Raw genomic sequence first — 23,681 nt, 5'->3', positions numbered from 1 at the left:
AAAAACTGAACTCTTTAGTTATAACTGCAAGAACTGCGTTTGGCCAAGACCAGGCACTGCTCATCACCTGCCCAATGCCATCCTACAGTGAAGCATGGTGGTGGCAGCATCATGCTATGAGGGTATTTCTTAGTGTCAGGGACATGGAGACTGGTCAGAATTGAGGGGAAGATGTTTGCTACCAAGTACAGAGAGGTCCTTGAAGAAAACCTTCTCCAGAATGCATGTTTTCTCAGTCTGAGGCAACAGCTTACCGTTCAGCCCAACAATGAGCAGAAGAGCACAGCCAAGACAACGCTGGAGTGGCTTTGGGACAAAGTCTCTGACTATCCTTGACTTGACCCCATAGAACATCTGTGGAGAGAAGTGAAGACCTGGCAGTTTACAGACACTTCCCATCCAATCTAATCAGGCTTGAAGGCCTCCCAGGAAGAATGGGATAAACTGTCTAAATGCAGGTGTTCAAAGCTTGTAGAGACCTACTCAGGGAGACTCAAAGGGCCTTCTACAAAGTACTGAATTAAGGGTCTGAATACTTATGTAAGTGAGAGATTTCTGCTGTTGATTTTTAATAAATTTGCAAACCTTTCCAAAACAAGTTTTCACTTTATCATTATAGATCAGGGGTGTCAAACTCCAGGCCTGGAGGGCCACAGTGACCTGGCTGCAGGTTTTCATTCTAACCCTTTTCCTAATCAGTGACTTTTACTGCTAATGAACTTCTTTTCCCTTCATGTTAATCGCCCTGTTTTTAAGGACCCAGTCCTCTGAATTGATTCTTTTCCTCATTAAACGGCAGCCAAACAGAAATGAGACGTGAAACGAGCTGACGGATGACCAGCTAAACTGGGGCTTCAAATTCCAGCCAGTTTCACTCCAACCAATTTCTTAAAGAGAAGCCGATTCTTGTTGCTAATTCAACCTGTTATTTAACTCTATGGCTTGTTGCTGCCCTCATTCTGTCACAGCAGACATTTCCAAAACTGTTGATTTTCTGTCTTTTTGTTCTAAGAACGCCGTCAAAATGTTTTGGTGATCTGAGCAGGGTCAGCCTTACTGAGACGTTCACCTTTCTTTATTTTCAGAAACTGCGTAATGGGCAGAAGTGAGCTGGTCATGTGGCAGCTCATTTTGTGTCTCATTATTGCTTGGCTGCTAATTAAGGAAGGACACAGGAGACAGTAGGGTGAAATGACATCTTTCATTGGCTAACTAAATAGATTACAAATGCAAGCTTTCGAGGCAGCTAAGGCCCCTTCATCAGTCAAGGTGTAAGGAAGGAGAAAAACAACAAAGGGGCTTGAATCAACTAAGGCAAAAGAAGTTAATTAGCAGCAAAAATTAGTCACTAATTAAGAAGATGGTTAGAATGAAAACCTGTAGCCACTGTGGCCCTCCAGGCCCGGAGTTCGACACCCCTGTTATAACTTATTCAGCGTAGATTAATTGGCAAAAATGGCAAATTTATTCGTTTAAAATGAAGTCTACAGAATAAAGTCTGCAGAAAGTGAAGGGATTTTGAATACTTTCTGAATCCACGGCATATTTAGCAATTATAAAAAAAAAAAGGGATCTTTTAGGTTAATTCGGCTTAGCGCTCTCACACTACTTTAAAGGGTTAAGGCCAGATGTTCCCAGAGATGCTCCATGGCGTTTATATCTGAGGCAGAGAAAACTCTTATGAGTGTCACAGCTTGCTAACTGATGCACTTCCTTTCCGACTCTCGTTTTATTTGTTTCTTTGCTTGAATTTTGAAACTCCCTTTGGGGCCATCTTGAATGGACCTCTTTGTAACAGAGCAACAAGATCACATTCAGTAGTGACTTTGATTTGCTTTTATCCGTCTGCATTTGAATCAGAGGAACTGGGAAGTCTGAGATTTAATAATGTATGAGCCTTTCCAGTATCAGTTTATTCTTAATATTAGACACACGTCCACTTCAGAGGTTAGCACGCTCTACAGTGGAGTAATTACAGCTTTGAGTAAAAGAAGTGCAGAGTGAACTCAATGCACAGTATATACACAAAATACACATACGTATATTGGATTAGTGTTGCAGTTATGTTTTATATATGAAATATATGCAGTGGTCTGTAGGGGGTGCTCATTAGCCATCTCCCAAACCAAGATGAATCCAAAGAGACCAGTAATTGTCTTATTAATAAAAATACTAAATAAAAGGGATGAATAACTACAGAGAGAGCGTAATGTAAGAAATAAAGAAGAAAGGCGTCATCTTACCGACCCTCGGGACCCTCACTCAGTTCAGTTGATTTTTTCGTATAATGCTCTTCATCGTGTATCAACTCAGACTGTAATAAATTTACAAGCACAATGCAACTTTTACAAATGAAATAATGCACACACGTGAAAATAAAGGTTAGGCTGCACACACAGTCAAAACAGGTAATCCCAGTCTGCTTAAAAGTAAATACATCCTAACAATCTACAGTACGTCTATTAATGTTATCTTTGAGATATTGGCAATTGACAATGGAGGAGAGGAGAGGAGAGAGAGAGAAAAGCCCCCTGGTCACCTGCTCATTATCTTGGGCTGCTTTAAGTCTGTCTGCTGCCCTCTAATGTGCTGGGGGTCTTACATGCTGTCAGTAACCTCCATCTTTCCAATATTCAGTTTCTAAGTTCTGTGGATAAGTAATGGAAGTAAAGTCCAGTTGTGGATCCTGGCCCCCTATTTACAATACAAATTCCTACTCTGCATACAGGGAGGGTTCACAATGCCTGCTTAAAATATTCACCTCCTTGGAAGTTTTGACATTGTATTGTTATATTACATTGAGTGACGGTAATTTGGCCTTTTTGACACCCAACAACAAAAAAAAAAACCTCCTTAATGTCAAAATGACAAAAGATCAGTGCAAAGTGGTCTAAATTAACTACAAATATAAAGCACAAAATAACCGATCTTGTAAATATTCACCCCGTTTATGCCAGTGTTCAGCAGATGCCCCTTTGGCAGCCATGACGGCGTTGAGTCTGTGTGCTCAGGACCCTCTGAGTCGTGCTGGTGCTTTACAAATCTCTACTCTGACGTTTATTCCTCATTAATCCTGTTTGTCAATCCGCTCAGACTCTGTCAGGTGCCATGGAGATCGTGAGTGAGCCGCCTTTTACAAGTCCTCCACTGGATTGAGACCCTTGGACTTTGGCTCAGCCACTCCAGGACATTCTCTTTGCTGTTTTGGCTGGATCCTTGGTGTCATAGTCTTGCTGGAAAACAAATCTTCTCCTGTAGTGCACGTTTTCTGGACACTGCATCAGGTTTGCCCCCAAGATTTCTCCATGTTTTGCTATATTCATTCTACCATCAGAAGCTGTCCAGGACCTGCTGCAGGGAAGTGTCCCCAAAGTCTGATGCTGCCACCACCCTGCTTCACGGTGGAGATGGTGTGGTTTTGATCATGTGCAGTGCCAAAACAAAATTCAATTTTGGTCTCATTAGCCCATAAAACTCCTTCCTGCTGACTTCAGTGACTCCCACGTGTCTTTTGCCAAGATGTTAATTTTAAGCGTTGGCTTTCTCTTTGCCGCTCCCCCATAAAGCTATGACTGGTGAAGCCCCCAGGCTCGGTCTCTCCTGTCTTATAGCTGGTCACTCCTTCAGAGCTCTCGGAGGTCTTTTTCAGTTTTTCTGGACGGCCTGCTCTAGCAGCTGTGCCACATTCCTTCCATTCCCCCAAGACTGATCTAACTGGACTCCAAGGGATATTCAGTGACTTGCATGTTTTCTTGTCTCCAACCCCATGACTTGTGCTTTTTAATCCCCTTTTCTCATGGAGTTGCTTTTAGTGTTCTTTTGTTTTCATGGTGTAGGTTAAGCCACCACAAGTTGGCCCTTAGACTACAATGAACTGAAACCCCAAGCAGGTGACCTCCGTTGAACTAATTCTGGGACTTCTAAAACCAACTTGGCTGCTCCGGTGATGATTTAGGGGTGTCATGTTAGAGGGGGTGAGTACTTACGTGATCACATATTTAACATTTGTAAGTTATTCAGATCACTTTGCACAGATCACTTTATGAACACATAACTCCAGTTCTTAAATCCTTACACTGGCTCTCGGTTAAGTTTAGGGCAGATTTCAAAATCCTCCTTTGAAAATATAAAGCATTAAATGGCCAAGATCCGACTTGTCTGAACTTATCATGACTTACAAACCTGAGCGCACATTAAGATCTCAAGATGCCGGTCTGCTTATAATTCCAAGGATTAATAAAATAACAGTGGGAGGTCGAGCTTTTAGTTACAGGGCCCCTAAACTGTGGAATGGTCTCCCTACTTCTATAACAGATGCCCCTTCAGTCTCAGCTTTTAAATCCCGGCTGAAGACTCACGACTTCAGTTTAGCACACCCTGACTAGAGCTGCTGATTAACTGTACAGACTGCATCTCTGTTGTTAGTCATTAGCACTAAAACATAAGTAACATGACAGTTATAATTGAATACTAACCCTCACCTGTTCTGTTTCTCTTCTCGGTACTCAAATGTGGCAATTGGTGCCACGGCCCACCCTGCCAAGTTGTTTGCCTGCCTATGGTAAAGTCATCCCTGATGGAGGATCACAGGAATCATGGGAAAAAGGGTCCTTTCATCGGATTGGCTGGCCGAGCACTGTTTCAGTCGTGGAATGGCCAAATGGGGAGGCAGCTTGATGGGTGAGGTCTCCAGGACTCTAAAAATATCCAAATCTTATTATGTGATATCATCTACTGTTAAATTCTTCTCTGTACATCTAAAATTTTTATTATTATGCTGTATTAAGGATTTTTTCTGTTCTTTGTATTGTATTGACCCCCTTCTTTTGACACCCACTGCATGCCCAACCTACCTGAAAGGGGTCTCTCTTTGAACTGCCTTTCCCAAGGTTTCTTCCATTTTTCCCCACAAGGTTTTTTTTTGGTAGTTTTTCCTTGTCTTCTCAGAGAGTCAAGGCTGGGGGGCTGTCAAGAGGCAGGGCCTGTTAAAGCCCATTGCGGCACTTCCTGTGTGATTTTGGGCTATACAAAAATAAACTGTATTGTATTGTATTGGGCGGCACGGTGGCGCAGTGGTAGCGCTGCTGCCTCGCAGTTAGGAGACCCGGGTTCGCTTCCCGGGTCCTCCCTGCGTGGAGTTTGCATGTTCTCCCGTGTCTGCGTGGGTTTCCTGCGGGCGCTCCGGTTTCCTCCCACAATCCAAAGACATGCAGGTTAGGTGGATTGGCGATTCTAAATTGGCATTGGTGTGTGTCCTGCGGTGGGTTGGCACCCTGCCCAGGATTGGTTCCTGCCTTGTGCCCTGTGTTGGCAGGGATTGGCTCCAGCAGACCCCCGTGACCCTGTATTCGGATTCAGCGGGTTAGCAAATGGATGGATGGATGTATTGTATTGTATTGTATTGTATTGTACTTTGCAGAGAAGCGTTTTCATGTCGACATTAAAGAGTCCATCCATCCATCCATTTTCTAACCCGCTGAATCCGAAGACAGGGTCACGGGGGTCTGCTGGAGCCAATCCCAGCCAACACAGGGCACAAGGCAGGAACCAATCCTGGGCAGGGTGCCAACCCACCGCAGGACACACACAGGCACACCCACACACCAAGCACACACTAGGGCCAATTTAGAATCGCCAATCCACCTAACCTGCATGTCTTTGGATTGTGGGAGGACTGGAGTGAGAAATGACAAATGAAATGCAATGTGATTCAATGGCGTATAAGAAGAAAGATGAGCCAAGCAAAATGACACCTTTTATTGGCTAAAAAGATTACAATACGCAAGCTCGAGGCAACTCAGGCCCCTTCATTCAGGCGAGATGGAATACAGAAAGTGGAGGTCCCTGAGTTTATACACACACACTAGGAGAAATAACAACACTGGAAAACCTTTAAAGTTTGATTTGTTGTTATGTGTATAAACTCAGGGACCTCCACTTTCTGTATTCCATCTCGCCTGAATGAAGGGGCCTGAGTTGCCTCGAGAGCTTGCGTATTGTAATCTCTTTAGTTAGCCAATAAAAGGTGTCATTTTGCTTGGCTTTTCTCTACATTCATAATGGCTAACACGGTACAACACCCTAAGAAAGATGAGGAAATATTTCAAAGGCACTCACTGAAAGTCCACATTTCGACTGCACCTGTAGGAAATCAAGTTGTAATTTACTAAATAATACAAGAAATCTTCAGCATTCCGCTCAGCCAGTCTATCTGTGCCGAGCTGTCTCTTTGAAACTCAAAAGGTACTCCAGCTCAGTTAATTGGTGCCCAGTATGGCTGTGTTAGTGTGCCCTGTGACAGACTGGCACTGCACCCATGCTTGATTCCTGCCTTCCATCAGATGTGGCATAGATAGGATCTGACTCCCCATCATCCTGAAAATAAAATAAGCAGGGCCAGTAAATGGGTGGATGGGTGTTGTGCTGCCAGCTGCTTCCAGAGGGAGAGGGTGAAGGTAGAAAGATTAGTTTTGGAACGGCAGACGAGGAAGACAGGAACTTTATTTTTAACTACAAAGGAATGCCCGACCTAAAGCAATTACAACTATTATTGTGACTTTTGACCCACAGGTTCCCAGTCTTTCATTTTAAAGAGCTGCTGTTCATTTACAGATCATGTGACCCAGTGGCTTTTCACACGGGTAGCGCTTTAAGAAAAGTTGTCTTTTCCAGGTTCAAAGTGTGCTTTTGGATCAAATATCTGAACATCATAAAAGTTGGACTTTATTCTGGGAGGCATAAATGTGTCTGCTGTAGGGAAGGAGAGGAAAAGATGAGTTTTGGATGAAGGCTCACTGAGAGGAGGAAGAGGGGCCGGGGTCCCAAGTGACAGATACAGCAGGAGAGCTGAGAGATTAGAGCAACAGAAAAAATTGGCCATTCAGCCCAAAAAAGTTTGTCCATCCTAATCATCTTGATTGTCCAAAATTTGAGTTTTGAAGGCTCCTGAAGTCCTACCTTCCACCACACTACTAGGTGACTTTTTCCATTTGTGAAGTTCTTTGTGTTAATTCACCCATTACAATGTTCTGCTGTGTCCCTGTGTTCTGGCTGAAGAACTCATTTTAAAGTTACATCCTGGATCTAGTCTGCTAATTCTGTTTGTCATGTTAAAACCTTCAGTCAAGTCACCTCTTAGTCTCCATTTGCTTGAGGAAGAAGGGAGCTTTGATAGAATTGGGGGGATGAAGACTGGACTGCTTTGTTACTGGGTCTCTGCAGAGAATCCTTGGGTGCCACTGGTTTGACTTTGTGTTGCTCATGGAGTCCCGAATGAGGCACATTACCTGCATTGTGAGGAGGTGTCAGTTACGGCCATGTGTCGCGATCTCCCCGAGGGTGATCTGGCTCACGGGATCCTCATTGCTGAAGATCCCACCGGCTGGACCAAGCCAAGTGGACGCCCACATAATACCTGGCTGTGGCAGAAAGAGGGTCATTTCTGGAGGGTGCGATTTTGTAACTCCATTTCTCCTCCTGTATCTAAGTGGGTCGATTCTGAAGTGCGGGTGTGTGCTGGTGTGTGCGTCAGTGTTCTCTATCCAACGTTCGCTCCTGCGCTGACCACCACAACCCTGAACTGGATTAGGCAGGTTTGATAATGGATGAAGGTGCGGTTCTGTTATTCCACTGATAATTTTCTATCAAGTGAATGCGATACCCACTTGTGTTTATTTATTTAAGCACACTTTTTAAAGCCTACATTTTCTAATGTCTGCTTTTTGGGTAAATTTCCATTTGACAGGAGTTTTTCTTCTTGTTTTTTTTTAAATTTTTATCTCTGATTTGTGACACAACTCCTTGTCAGACTGACTGACTGTCACTTCCATTAAGATTGCTGCCCAGCCTGAACAGCTTGATAAGATGACCACACAACTCGTCAGATTGGTGAAGGATGGCGGATGGCCGATACCTACAGACTCCCTCCTGCATGGGTTTGAACTGAGTGATTCAATCTGAAGCCCTCCGCAGGGGAGACCCTTGAGACGTGACTACTTGGCTTAGACATGACCTGCCACTTGTGGACAGAAATCACAGGTGCGTTTCAGCTGACGGACTTTATCAAAACCAAACAAACCCCGTGGATATGGGAAAGTACATATTGAACGAAGGGAGTATCTTATCAGAAAATGCTTTGAATTGTGACAAATTTAGATGTCATTTGAATTTGTATTCATTATGAGCTGACACCTGAGCAGCACAGAGCGGTGGAAACAGATGGCAGCGGCTTAGTAACATGGGCAGTTTTTGCTTGTTTTTCTATTATGCCTTTTCTTAATCCTTAATAACACGGTGTCTGTGTTGCCACACAGCGTACATTTGACGTAGTGACTTGCTCTTACTTTGCAGAATCGATGCCCCAATGTTTCTCGTCCCTTTCACATGAGGTTATGATGCCAGGCACACTTCCCTTCTTAATGTGTAGGTTGGGATATTGATCGATTAAGCTGGCACATCCAGGACTGGGTCCTGCAACAGTGCAATTTGAATAAATGAGCTGATGCAACACATTCTGGGCTCACTGGTATTTGTGTTTTTCCACAAGCTCCCATTAGACCAGATTATATCAGAACACAAGCAGATGACACACAGCTTTACTTACCTATTGAACCTAATGAACCCTGATGGTCTGGCCAGCCTCATCCACTGTGTCACTTGTATTTTGAAATGGATGGGTCGTAAATAAGGAAAATAGCGACAAAATGGAAATGGTGACAGTCTTACTAGAAGTAAACTCAATCTGTTAGCATTGAAAGTCAAGGAGGAAGTAAAGAACTTGTGTGTAATCATGGACTCTGACCAAAACTTTAAATCACATATTATCCAGATTACTAAGACAGCATTTTTTTATCTAAGGAATATTGCAATAGTTAGTTAGACCTCTTAGAAAAACTGCAGGATGCTGAGAAATTAATCTTGTTTCTGTTCTTTCCTGTAAAGCACTCCTGACTGGACTACCTAAGAAAGACATCAATCAGTGGCAGTTAATTCAAAATGCAGCAGCTGGAATCTTAACCAGTGTAAGAAAATCTGAACACATCTCACCAGCCTTAGCGTTACCTATGTCCTTTAGAATGAACTTTAAAATACTTATAATAACAACAACATTCATTCGGGATACACACATTTACGATATTTTTTGTAACTTTGGTAAAAACAGTATTTGGAATTATTTTTTCTTCAAGATTGCATTGAATTTTGATTCCGTTTTTGGACTTACATCATGACAATGCAACGTATAACTGTCCATGAGTAAATATCGTTTCTTTGTCTCTTATAAATAAACCAACTTTTTTGAATGTTTGTCCCTGTGATTTGTTAATTGTCATGGCAAATGCTATTCTAACGGGGAATTGTAAATGTTTTAATACGAATGGCATATCAAAGTCCTTTGGTGTCTAATGTTATTCATGGAATATACAGTATACTACAGTGGGATGCAAAAGTTTGGGCAACCTTGTTAATAGTCATTATTTTCCTGTATAAATCGTTGGTTGTTACGATAAAAAATGTCAGTTAAATATATCATACAGGAGACACACACAGTGATATTTGAGAAGTGAAATGAAGTTTATTGGATTTACAGAAAGTGTGCAATAATTGTTCAAACAAAATCAGGCAGGTGCATAAATTTGGGCACCGTTGTCATTTTATTGATTCCAAAACTTTTAGAACTAATTATTGGAACTCAAATTGACTCGATAAGCTCAGTGACCCCTGACCTACATACACAGGTGAATCCTATAATGAGAAAGAGTATTTAAGGGGGTCAATTGTAAGTTTCCCTCCTCCTTTAATTTTCTCTGAAGAGTAGCAACATGGGGGTCACAAAACAACTCTCAAATGACCTGAAGACAAAGATTGTTCACCATCATGGTTTAGGGAAGGATACAGAAAGCTGTCCCAGAGATTTTAGCTGTCTGTTTCCACAGTTAGGAACATATTGAGGAAATGGAAGACCACAGGCTCAGTTCAAGTTAAGGCTCGAAGTGGCAGACCAAGAAAGATTTCGGATAGACAGAAGCGACGAATGGTGAGAACAGTCAGAGTCAACCCACAGACCAGCACCAAAGACCTACAACATCATCTTGCAGCAGATGGAGTCACTGTGCATCGTTCAACCATTCGCTTTACACAAGGAGATGCTGTATGCAGAGGAAGCCTTTTCTCCGCCCACAGCACAAACAGAGCCGCTTGAGGTCTGCTCAAGCACATTTGGACAAGCCAGCTTCATTTTGGAATAAGGTGCTGTGGACTGATGAAACTAAAATTGAGTTATTTGGGCATAACAAGGGGTGTTATGCATGGAGGAAAAAGAACACAGCATTCCAAGAAAAACACCTGCTACCTACAGTAAAATATGGTGGTGGTTCCATCATGCTGTGGGGCTGTGTGGCCAGTGCAGGGACTGAGAATCTTGTCAAAGTTGAGGGACGCATGGATTCCACTCAGTATCAGCAGATTCTGGAGACCAATGTCCAGGAATCAGTGACAAAGCTGAAGCTGCGCCGGGCTGGATCTTTCAACAAGACAACGACCAAACACTGCTCAAAATCCACTAAGGCATTCATGCAGAGGAACAAGTACAACGTTCTGGAATGGCCATCTCAGTCCCCAGACCTGAATATAATTGAAAATCTGTGGTGTGAGTTAAAGAGAGCTGTCCATGCTCGGAAGCCATCAAACCTGAATGAACTAGAGATGTTTTGTAAAGAGGAATGGTCCAAAATACCTTCAACCACAATCCAGACTCTCATTGGAACCCACAGGAAGCGTTTAGAGGCTGTAATTTCTGCAAAAGGCGGATCTACTAAATATTGATTTCATTTCTTTTTTGTGGTGCCCAAATTTATGCACCTGCCTGATTTTGTTTGAACAATTATTGCACACTTTTTGTAAATCCAGTAAACTTCATTTCACTTCTCAAATATCACTGTGTGTGTCTCCTATATGAGATATTTAACTGACATTTTTTATCGTAACAACCAACGATTTATACAGGAAAATAATGACTATTAACAAGTTTGCCCAAACTTTTGCATCCCACTGTATATACTATGTGATGTCTACTATCTGCTTTCAGTGTGATGATTGACCTCCAAGGTTATTCCTCTTTTTATTTTATTTTATTGTACAGTAGAATCAACTCTCGGCAGCAGGGCGGCCGTGCAGTGCATGTGTACAGGCGCCGTTCTCATCCCTACCACCTTCGCTGTCACTTCCCCTACCCCTTCATATCTTAAGTCTTCAATCTGCCTCAAGAATGATTTGAGTGGCAGCTTAAGTAAGGAAAGCGCACTAAGTAATTGCAACACAAACACTGACTTAATCAGTTTTAATGCGAAAAGATGCTGACGAAAGAAGAGAAGAAGCGGGCCGCTAGGGTGGAGAAAACGAGAGCTGATCAGGAAGCAGCAAGCGCATCAACATCCGAGCAAATGAATGATAAACGTTCAGAGAAAGAGGATGAAAACTAGGAATGGTCAAGTCAAGTGTATTCACTGCATGTTATCGTTCAGTGTGCCGTTGCTGGTGAAGAATATTTATAAATGGTAATATTGTCAAAGGTAAAGAGTACAGCAAAGTTCTTATTTGCATATTCAACCAATGGCAACACATCTCCATGAAAAACAAGAATATATTAAAGTACCTTGTTTTATTTATTAGAAAACACACATCTGGTTTCCTGATGTCCCCCTTTGTCCTGTTTCCATGACTCTTGTGCAGTGATGCTCCCATTGTGTGATTACGACAATGAGTTAGCGCTCTGTTTGCCATTAGACCACTAGACGTCATCTTTATTATTGTTTGTTTTTATTGTTAGCTTTCTATATAATTTGTTGATGCATTTTGCATAATTCTTTTCTTTGCACTAGCTACTCTGTGCACTCTAATTTCCTTGCTTTTTTAGGTGTGTTTTTCAGTAATTATTTTCAACATGCAGGGTTATTGTACTCTTTTGCAACTACTTAACTTTGACTGGTACACATTTCTTACCACAAATACAAGGGACTGAATTAAGGTGCTGCAGGTTCTCTTCAAGGCTGCCAGAGTAGCTTCAATTTATCCGACCAACATTAGGGTTATGTTCAGGATTAATACCACTTGCGGTATCTTGTACTGTTGCTGCTACCACCAAAGTGTTTCAGCATCACATCTGAGCATTTCCTGAAAGCATTTTTGGTACCAGCCGAGAACCCAAACCACGAGGTCTACCTTTACCATCTCCAAGTATGATCCAAGCATATGGGACCGCCTGACATTTTACGAATGACTTTGAGGCCTATCGCACAACCTTTGAGCCTGATGCCAAATTGACATGACCCACCATAGAGGCTACGCAGAGCTTCATCTTGTTCAAATTCCGGGTCCTTCATTACTCCTTATATTAGAGCACCGCATATTATTATTGCTTTCTCATTTGATTATTTTTTCCGAAGGGAATTTCTCTTCGCCGATTGTGGCTTCCTGTGACCATGTCGTTATGAGGCGTCCAGTAATTATGTCTGAATAACTGTAGGGTTGGATCTCGAGCAAATAAAGGATTCTTTGTGCTCCTCAGTGTGAAGTCAAGCTTGTCTTAGCATTCTAGCTGAACTCTAATAATGGTTTTGGCTTTCCTTTCTGTTTATAAAGGTTTAACGTGTTTAGATTTCAGGCTGGATTCTCAAGTTAGTCTCACCATACTGTTTTGGTTCTGGGGTGTGTCGATGTTCTCAGGTTTGGTGTTATTTGTACTTTAAAGCTATCCAGTTATCTCCTAGTTTTTTTCCAGTATTATTCAATAATACGATTTTGTTTAAACTTCTCTATTGTTTAATGCTTTAAACTATTTTAGTTTGTTACTTATTATTAGAGTAGTTCTGTTATTATGTTCTTTCATTTACTTTTTAAGTTTAGAAGTTTGTAAGTTTCAGATGCTCCTGCCTAAAGACTTAACTTGCTAAAATCCAATGTTGTTATCCAATTAATTATTACTTAGGTAATGATCTAGTCATGTGGTTTATTTGCAATCATCTGCTAAGGCCTCTCTAACTGATTCATTTCCTTTGATAATTGTATTTATGACTTGATGTGCTTTAAATAAATATTAAACTGACCTCAGAGCCTCAACTGAATTACTGTACTTCATTCTCCTCATGTACATTTTTTTGTTTGATTTGGCACAGGTTTCTGACCTACAGTCACTTGAGAGGACATGGGGGAGATCTTGGCTATTTTCATTGCCACAAAGGAAGTCAAAACGTAAGGACTGGTAAGTAGGACTGAAGAAAGGAGGCTTAGAAAACATCCATTGAAGCAGGTAAGACCATCTTGGTGCGGAAAGGCAGTAGCGAGACATGTGGCCTTGTTAATAAAAGATCAAAAAATCAAAGTGAACTTTATTGTCCTCTCAACCATATACAAGTATACAGAGAGACGAAATTGCAAAGCTCAGGGTCCACAGTGTAACAACATGAAGTGCAAATAAAAATTAAAACACAAACAAGGCAAGACATTGTGCCAAGACAAGGCAAAGAAGCAGCAGCACTATGACGTGAAGTATGCAATATGAACATTGATGCAATGGATGGTATTGTAGATACATAAACATATACAATAAATATGTAATATAATAAATAAATACATAATACAGCCCAGAAGTGGCAGCATGACTTGTGTATGATAGTAGATGTTTAAGACGTGTAAACAGTGACAGGTCACAATGTTTCACAGCAGAAGGATGTCAAAGTGCAGAGTGTAAAATCCCTGAAGGTCAGTATGAGATTTTCAGTTCTCTTCTACCTGCACACTCGTCTTTGCAGGACAGTCGCTCACATGTGTAATGTTCTCTGTCAGCGGGTTTTTAGAGGTGGTTGAGGTCGTGTGGAAGGTCCCAGGGGGCAGCCTGGTGTTAAGGAGTCTAACAGCTTGGGGGTAAAAACTCTCCTGCAGCCTGACAGATCTGGCTCTGATGCTGCAGTATCTTCTCTTGGATGGCAGAAGTGTGACAAGTCCATGTGAGGGATGTAAGGGGTCCTGCACAATGCTGCAGGCTTTGCGGACACTGTATTTGTGAAATATGTCCTGTAGTGAAGGGAGAGGCACCCCAATAATGTTCTCTGCTGTCTTCACTATCCTTTTGAGGTGCCTGCGGTCAGATATGTTGCAGTTGCCATACCAGACAGTGATGCAGCTGGTCAGGACACTCTCAATGGTGCCTCTGTAGAACATGGTGAGGGTGGAAGGGGGAAGACGTGCTTGCTTCAGCCGCCTCAGGAAGTGTAGTCTCTGCTGGACTTTCTTGATTAGTGAGGAGGTAAATTCCTCAGTTATGTGCACACCGAGGAACTTGGTACTCCTAACGGTCTCCACATATGAACCGTTGATGCTGAGTGAGATGTGGTTTTCTGAAGTCCTCAGTTATCTCTTTTGTCTTGTCAGCATTGAGGTATTGAGTAAGGCCCCAGCACTGTCTCTGTGGTGCTGTAGTTGTGAGGGGTCAGGAAATAACATGGCAAAGTTCCAGCGGTTTAATAATAAGTACTGTGAGCCGTGGTGTTTGAAGAAGCACTTTGTTGCTATTTATCCATTTGTGAATCAGGTAGTTAGGAATAAAAGCCTTATCAATCACAGAGAGTGACGCCACCATTGTCCATGCACAAGCATTAAAAAGCTATAAAACATTTTTAAAAATCACCTGTGTAGACATACTACTTGGCTTCATTCAGCTTACCTAAAAGAGCAAAATGTTCCATGTTCATGTAACTATTATATCATTCACTTCAAAATGCCACTAGTGTGGGCCACTATTTGCAAGAAATGAAAAATGGAGGAAACCAAACCCACTTTTGTCAAACCAACCTCCTCTCTTTTGATTGAAACCGGGAATCCTGGCGTACAATGAAATGTGGGCACCGTGTGCATGTGGCTGAAAGATGGCCGTTAAAATGCATGCAGCATGAGCTTATGTTTTGTGGCATGGCTCGGCATGACAAAATGAGATATTTATGAAACTATCTCACGGGGGTCTTTGGTTCTAACAGTGTTGAGATGTGAGCTCTCTGAGCACAGCACCCTCAAACTTGTGCAGGAGGCAGCCATCGGTATTAGTGGCACCATTGTCCACTCTTATGACCAGAAAATGCACTCCTGATGGGTCTCAGGCTTAAGGATGTTTCTTGCCCAGAATGCCAGGTAACACACAATGCAAAACAACTTCGAGTGCTTAAGGAAGTTAGTGAGTACAAATATAAACCTTTCACACATAATTTTTGAAAATCTACGCCCAATGGCTGGAGGTTAGCAAATATTATTATCACATTATATAAAAAGGGCGAGCAGGCTGATCTGAGTAACTATAAGCCAGTAAGCTTGATGTGTATCACAGGTTAATTAATGGGAGCGATAACTAAGGGAGAGATTGAGCAGCACCTGTCTGGTACAGAGGGGCAATGAAAGCACACGATAAGAGAGGTAATATGATAATATCTGTCTTGATTTTCACCAGGCTTTTGATAAGGTACCACACAAAAGGTTAGTGATCAAACTAAAAGAAGTGGGAATCCTCTTGTCCTCTTGTGTCAGTGCTGGGGCAGCTGCTCTTTTAAGTATACTGAGGGCTTTGCTCGCCAACTATTTTCTTTTTATAATAGAGAGACATAAACAGTCTAAACAAGAACATAAATCAATAAGCTGATTAAGATAGCAGAGGATATCAAATTAGAATTATCTAAATTATTACATAGGGATATGGACAGCATACAGGCTTGGATCGATCTGTGACAGATGAAATGTAATGTAAGTAAATGTAAAGTATTAAACGTGGGAAGCAGACACATTAGATTTGAAAACAAAATGGCAAGTCTGAAACTTGAAAGTACACCACATGAAAAGGATCTACACTGCACACAGAAGCAATCAGGACAGCTAAAGTTACAGGACACACTAGTGCTGCCTCACCTCATGTATTCGGTACAGCTTTGATCTCTGGACCTCAAAAAGACATAGCAGCGCAAGAGAAAGTATACATCACCTATACTATAATGAGAGCTACTGGGACAGTTATACCAAATACTGAAATAGCCATTGTAAATGTTAGAAGCAGTAGATAGGGGAGAGGAGATCACAGCCAAAGTCTTCTCCTTGTCTTACTTGCCTTCGATGAAGTGCCAGACATCGCCACAGTTTTCTTCGCTTTTGGGATGCACTATATAAGAGGAGACTGTGTGCAGAGGGTACAGACCTATAAATACCTGGGAGTGGAGCTGGATGACAAATTGAACTGGACTGCCAATACTGATGCTCTGTGTAAGAGAGGACAGAGCCGACTATACTTCCTTAGAAGGTTGGCGCCCTTCAACATCTGCAATAAGATGCTGCAGATGTTCTACCAGACGATTGTGGCGAGTGCCCTCTTCTACATGGTGGTGTGCTGGGGAGGCAGCATAAAGATGAGACTTCTCACGCCTGGACAAACTGGTGAGGAAGGCAGGCTCTATAGTAGGAATGAAACTGGACAGTTTGACATCCGTGGCAGAGCAACAGGCGCTGAGCAGGCTCCTGTCAATCATGGAGAATCCACTGCATCCACTGAACAGGATCATCTCCAGACAGAGGAGCAGCTTCAGCGACAGACTGCTGTCACCGTCCTGCTCCACTGACAGACTGAGGAGATCGTTCCTCTCCCACACTATGCGACTCTTCAATTCCACCCGGGGGAGTAAATGCTAACATTATTCAAAGTTATTGCCTGCTTTTACATGCATTTTATTACTATTTAATTTAATATTGTTCTTTATCAGTATACTGCAGCTGGATTATGTGAATTTCCCCTTGGGATTAATAAAGTATCTATCTATCTAGCTATATGAGATAGTCAGTAGTGATTCAGGATTTTATCCGGGGTGAAATAGCAATTAGATATTTGGATTATTATAACATAACATTTTCAAACCTAGTAATCGCTTGTCTTTATCCAAGTCAGAAGCTTTCTTCTTTTTGGAATTCTTTGTGCGTATTTCAGTAGGCTGTTGTTGTTTACTATCATATTTTTGAGCTCCTGTAAATAGTTTAATTTTCCCCTTAGGACAAATAAAGTTAGTTCTTTCTCTCTTACTATCTATTTATTTATTTCAAGGATTGCAGGGTGTCATTTACAAGCCATAGACCTACTGTATGTGTTAGACAGAGACTCTCTCGTTTCATCTAATAAATAATCAAGAAGGTTTATCTGTCCCAGTGTTCATCACAACGCAGTCACCAAGTGAAAAGAAGAGTAAATATCAAAAGCTACAGTTTCTGTGATTAATAAAATCATTTAAATGCATGAATATGATTCAAAAAATTAAGGAAAACCCTAAAACAGTAGATTCTAATTTAATTCAGAAAAATAATTATATATCAAGATTGTGAGAAATGTGGCAGCACTGTCACTTCATCGAGGCTACTATTCTAAGCGGAATCAGAAAGGGAGAAGACATTTTCATCCACATACAGTATATCCATGATTTCCAATGAACTCCCTTTTGAACTCAAACGATTTTAATTTCCAGTACAGTATGTCCTGCGTTTGTAATGTCTGTACATAAAGGGCAAGGACAATCACTTAAAGTTACTGGAGTTTACCACGTCCTGCTATACGTCGCCTGTTCCAGAGTAGGATCAGAAAAGAATTTATACGTTCTTACTCGTAATGGCGAAATGAAAAACGTTGTGTATCATAAGAAACTCTTAATACATTATTCGTTAATAATGACAGTTAGGCTTTTGAACAATATATGAATAACCAGTAACAGCGCACTGCACGTTCTACACTTGACTTGAGCATTTCGTTTCCAACCTCTTTCTCTGTACGTTTATCATTCGTTTGCTCAGAGGTTGACGCGCCTGCTGCTTCCTGATCAGCTCTTCTTTTCTCCACCCTAGTGGCCCGCTTCTTCTCTTCTTCCGTCGGCATCTTTTTGCATTACAACTGATTAAGCCACCGTTTGTGTTGCAATTACTTAGTACGTTTTTCTTCATTTTTCACTTAAGCTGGCACTTAAGTCTCCAATCTGCCTCAAGAGTGATTTAAGATATGAAGAGGTAGGGGAAGTGATGGCGAGAGTGGTAGGGATGAGAACGGCACCTGTACGCATGCACCGCATGGCCGCCCTGCCAAGAGTTCATTCTACAATAAAATAAAATAAAAATAAACAGCGGAGTAACTTTGGAGGTCAATTATCACCCCAAAAGCAGATCGTAGACGTCACGCAGTATATGTGTACCAAATTTCAGGTCAGTTGGTCAAATGGTTTGGGATGATTTAAAATCCTGGACAGACAAACAGACAGCCATGGTAGCGTATTATACAAGAAGATAAATTAATTGCCAAATAATTAATGGAAACTGTTTTACTTTTTTCCAGCCTGAGCAACCACCATGCATCCCTGCTAGTTGAACAATACAGAGAGGACCAGCTGCCCCCATTTGTAAAAGTGATAGCCTTTAAACTGCATTCCATGTGTGTGATATCTGGTTGGCTCCTTCCAAAAATAAAAAATAAGTCAGATCTAGATGATGGTCAACTGAATGAGTTGGAGACAATTAAGAGAGAGAGAGGAAGACAGGAAGAAGTGACAGGAATGGCAATGTGCCCTGAAAGGATAAAAGGTTTGGAGGTCAGGTTTATCCAGAACGTTCTCATTACAAACAGGAGGACAATAGATTGCCAGGAGAAACGAGCTTTAAGAGAAGGTTATGTGTGACCAGGAAACATATTTCAGCCATTAAAAACTTAAATGATACTGGCTGTCTTGAGCCAGGTAAGCAGAGGCTTGGAATCGCTAAGCTAGGACTCAGAAATGCTAACCAGTCAGAAGTCCAACAACTGGGATAAAACAATGAAAAAGACAAAGCAAAGTCAAAAACAGATTTTTTAGTGTTGAATTTATCTATAGAAACTATGAAGTCTTTCCTTTATCATGAACTTTGGATGGGGAACAAACACAGCCCCTCTCCCTTAAATAAGATGAAGTCTGCCACTTTAATAATTAGCACGTTCACAGCTTGGTCCCCTCGATACTATTGTGTCCTCAGAAACGGATGCAATGAATATGCCAATGATGTCGCCATTAATGCAACAAAAAAATAACAAAGCATAAAAATAGCAATTTCAACAAACCAAAAAATAAGAAAAAAATGTACAATTCCTCAAATATTCTCAAACCACTGCAAATCTTGATAGATATGCGATGAACATGGAAATTCAAAGGTGGAAAAAGACAAAGTTGCATGACAATGCAGAGGTGTAAATATCTAATTGGGAGGCCAAAGGAGACCAGAGCTGCCACCACATCTAAAGGCCACTGGAGTGCCAGAGAATTTACGGTTGTTCTGAAAGAGACTGGTTATCTTGGTAGGCCACCTTGGCAAGTTTTTATGATCAGAAAATGAACATGAACTATGATACTGTACTTTGCAAGAGTCACAACACTGAAAAGAAAATAAGAACCTAAGAAATTTGAATAACGAGCAGAGCCCATCGAGTCCATCAAGCGTATTTGTTTAGCCAATAGCTAAGCAGTCCAAATATTGAATTCACTGTCAAAGTGTCTGCTTCAGCTGCATGGCTCGGTAGTTTGTTCCAAACTCACGCAACTCTTCCTGTCTTTGGTCTTAGAGGCACTTCCTCTTAATTTCCACTGGTGTCCTGAGATTCACCATTTAGTTGAAGGAATTCTGCTGGATCTACTTTATCAATACCTTTGAGGATTTTGAAGAGCGATATTGGGCCCCCACACAGTCTCCTCTGCTTGAGACTAAACAGGTTTAATTGTCGGAGTCTATCACAGTATATATGACATGTCCTTAAGTCCTGGGAGGCACCTGGCTGCTCTTCTCTGCACGGTTTCAAGTGCCACTTTTTGTAGCAAGGTGACTAGAACTGCACACAATACTCCTGATGTGATCTCACTAGTGCATTATATAGTCTAAAAACAACATCTATTGAAAGGACAAAAGATTAAGCATCTATACCGAATCACACAGCAAAAAGTTTAGTTAATAAGAGTCTATCCAGAATGTGGAAATACAGAGAAAGTAAATGCAAATCAAATGAAATGGATCAACAATACTGGACACCGCATAACATGTGGCACCAGGGTATGAAACATCATGTCAGTGATCATGGTCATGTCAACCGTTCCCAGGATCACATAATGGCAGCACCGACGAAAAGCCAACCCACAAAGTGTCAAATACAACGCCAGCGAGAAATAACACTGCCCCAGAGAAAATATACAATGAAAAGAACGGCTTTCTCATGTCCAGTCAAAATACATTTTCAGTGTTCGCCACATCGTAAGGAGGTGGAGAGCGCTGCTTTTGATGGCCGACCTGCATGAAGTGACCAGTTACATCTAAGGAGTAAAGATACGGGTGAAAGACATCAAGCAGTAATGCGTTCTGAGCAACTGTTCCACAATCCACCAGGAAATAAAGAGGGAGAAGAAAGGGATGTGTATTATAGGTCTAAATGTGAAGGAGGTGGGCTTGGTAACATGAACAAAAAACTGAATTAAGATGGGCAGCAGAAAAGTAAGTTAGCAAAGAAGAACAGAAGCTGGGCTAAGCAAGAAACAAACTCAGAAAACGATTGATCCAGGTACACACAACTACTGACAGTTCACGTATAATGGCAAGCCAGTAGCATAGTTACTTGAACATCTGTTAATCAGATACACTGTAATATTTAAAATTTCCTGTAAAACAAAAGAGGCAGAAGAGCAGTACAGTAACAGCACAGAGGATTCGGGTCTGTTGTCTGGACTTTATAGATGAGAAATGGTGTAGCTAGCTAGGATGTTTGGTTAGGTTAACAGAGTCCCAATTTACAGCAAACAAGTTCGTATTTGTGATTTGATTCTATAGAGATAACATTTTCTGATTGTATCGAATGCCTTCAGAATATGTTATTGTACTTGTTATGTTTTTTGTAAATTGGGTTGTGTTTTGTCAACATGTTTTGTTTCTGAAATGAAAAGTGAAAACAACAAAAAACAAGTCCTATACTGTAGATATTACCTGACCAGGTCATCGATTATACCTCTGATATGAAGCTAAAGTAGTTTAAAATTAACGGCAGCATTACCAAAACTAATGCAGACGTCTCAACTTGCTCTCACCCACCATTACCTGCACTTCCTTTACTCACTATCTCTAGCAAATCTGATCTGTCATAATGGAGTATTTGGAGAGAACTTGGCATAGACAGGCCTGGATGTATAATGACTGAATGGGGACACAAGTTCCAGCTCATGGAGTCGCTTCTGACTTCACTGTCTTAATCACTGCCATACTGGTGATCAAGCTGAGAAGGAGATGGTGGATTATCTGTTGTCGCAACCAAATAAAAGCAGAAGCCTTGAGAAATATACTGTGTGAGTCTAAAAAAGTCTTAACTTTAAGAGCTGACGATTGGGGGAGCTATCTCCCTTACTGGACTATTCTGTGAAGATTTCAGAATAAGCATGGAGTTGACAGGACTATTCAATGATATCTGCACCAACACTGTCGTGGCCAAAGCACAACCGTATTAATTGTATTTTCAAGGCAAAATGCTCAAGACTGGAATTAGAAATCCAAAAAATGATAAAGATGAATGTAGTACAGAAGCACCTCAGACCTTGGTCTAGTTTCACTGCAAACCTAATAACGCTGATGGTTATGGAATAACTCAGCCAGCCTGTGAGTGTCGCCTCCTATGCCATGCTACCTATACCTTGGCAGTACCATATTCTCCCTTTTTGACTTCTTAAGGCAACAAAGACTTTTCATCATCACATGGTCAGATTGTAGCAACTTCACGGAGTCTTGATGGCAGCACACCCAGATAACACTGTCATCTTTGCACCTGTGTGAGAAGAACACAACACCTATCTGTTATGGTGGGTGCAAAAAAGCAGGATAGTATTCATATTAACCCTGTTAAAAGATAGGTTTATATAGAGAAGGAAAGCTTATGTTTTGTATAATTCAACTTCTTTACGGAGAGGTTTACTTACCTCAGCAGTGACATTCATGTCTCTGGTGACTCTTCCTATGAAGTCAGTAGACAGATTGGGAGCACATGGAGGGTCTTGAAGTTGCTAGAAAGTCGTGTGTGGCGCTCCCGATATCTTTGCAAAAGGATGAAGGTCCAAGTCTTTCAGAGTCCTGGTGCTTCCTGTCTTGCTATATGGGTGCGAGACATGGACACTAAAAAGTGACCTGAAACAAAGACTGGACTCCTTTGGTACTGTGTCTCTTCAGAGAATCCTTGGGTACTGCTGGTTTGACTGTGTGTTGCTCATGGAGTCCCGAATGAGGCACATTACCTGCATTGTGAGGGAGCGTCAGTTACGGCACTGAGGCACCATATGGTGCAGTTCCTTGAAAGTGATACGGCTCATTGTTGGATGGACCAGACCAAGAAGACACCCACGTAACACCTGGCTGCGGCAGACAGAGGGTAATTTCCGGAGGGTGGGACTGGACCACGTGTCTGTCTGGGGGGTTGCCAACCAGGATCCCAAGCTGTTTTGTCGTGTGGTGGGTACAGCAATGCACCGTACAAGTGTATGCTCCCCAACATGAGCTAACCTGACCTGAAGTTCCAAATGAAACTACAGCCATCCATGATTTGAATATTATTGGAACAGATGAATCTCAAAACCAAGGCATAAATATGGGCATTCCAGGGAGTGATGGGATTTCAAGATAGACATGTTTAATACTTTTCAGTGCCTCAAACTAATTAAGGAAAAAGTAAGGGAATATAATAATACAATTTCATCTTTTCCCATTGATGATGCCTGTCGTGTCTCAAAGATGCTTCTGTGGTCTGCCTCAGTATTAATTACCTTTAAGTTTCATCTGCATTGTATCTGACACTTGCAGGAGTGCTCCATGCTGCCCAGGGTGGGATAAAGTGTAGTTCTTATCACTCAATAAATTTGGGGCTCAAGCCAGCATTTCACTGACTAGATCCACTGTGAAGAGCAACTTTACATACCTGTACCAAGTCCCCTTGGGGCACTTTCCTAATAAAGCACAGGACAGCCACCAAGTTGATTTCCGGAAAGAACTAAACGTAGCCTAAGTTTTTGCCCTGTATAACTGGGATATATGTGCACAGTTTCTTAGAGACAGGTTCAGAAGTGTAAATCTGCATAACAGAGAGACACACACTCAGCTTTAGATATAAGGATGGACAAGTACGAGTACTAACATAGGACACTGTTGGAGAGAAACACATATACGCTATATATATATATATATATATATATATATATATATATATATATATATATATATATATATATATATATATATATATACAAATTACAATTAGCCAAATGTACAGCTTTCTGTGGCACAGGGGTATGTGCTGTTGTATCTGAAGCAGAGTCCTTAATTTGAATCCCACACACAGTCTTTGTAAAAAGCACTTTTTTTCCCCGTATCTGCTTGGATTGTTTTTAAATGGTATTCCAGTTTTCCTCCCATGTTCTCCAAAGCATGTGTATTAGGTTAACTCCAAACTGATCCTGTGATGGTCTTGCACCCGTTGCTGCTGTGAGAGGCCCAAGTCCCCTACCACCCCAAAACGGATAAATGTTTGGATAATAATGTTACATTACGTTACACTTCTTCACTAACACATAATGATAACCATAAGC

The 23,681-nt window shown here is 41.5% G+C and overlaps 1 protein-coding gene across 1 annotated transcript in view; it reads left to right on the top strand.

Moving 5' to 3' along the window:
* The first annotated feature begins 7,835 nt into the window (after positions 1-7,835).
* The window catches only part of slc7a7 (solute carrier family 7 member 7), a 57,990-nt gene continuing 42,144 nt past the window's right edge, over positions 7,836-23,681 (top strand). Inside the window, exons 1-2 of the mRNA XM_039746223.1 lie at positions 7,836-8,037; positions 13,170-13,255. The gene's annotated coding sequence lies outside the window, so the exon portion shown is untranslated. The remainder of the gene's footprint in view (positions 8,038-13,169; positions 13,256-23,681) is intronic.

This window comes from Polypterus senegalus, chromosome 1, assembly GCF_016835505.1.
Source record: "Polypterus senegalus isolate Bchr_013 chromosome 1, ASM1683550v1, whole genome shotgun sequence".
Lineage (NCBI taxonomy): Eukaryota > Metazoa > Chordata > Cladistia > Polypteriformes > Polypteridae > Polypterus > Polypterus senegalus.
Note: the sequence above shows the minus strand (reverse complement) of the source record. Positions and strands in the feature narration are given on the sequence as shown.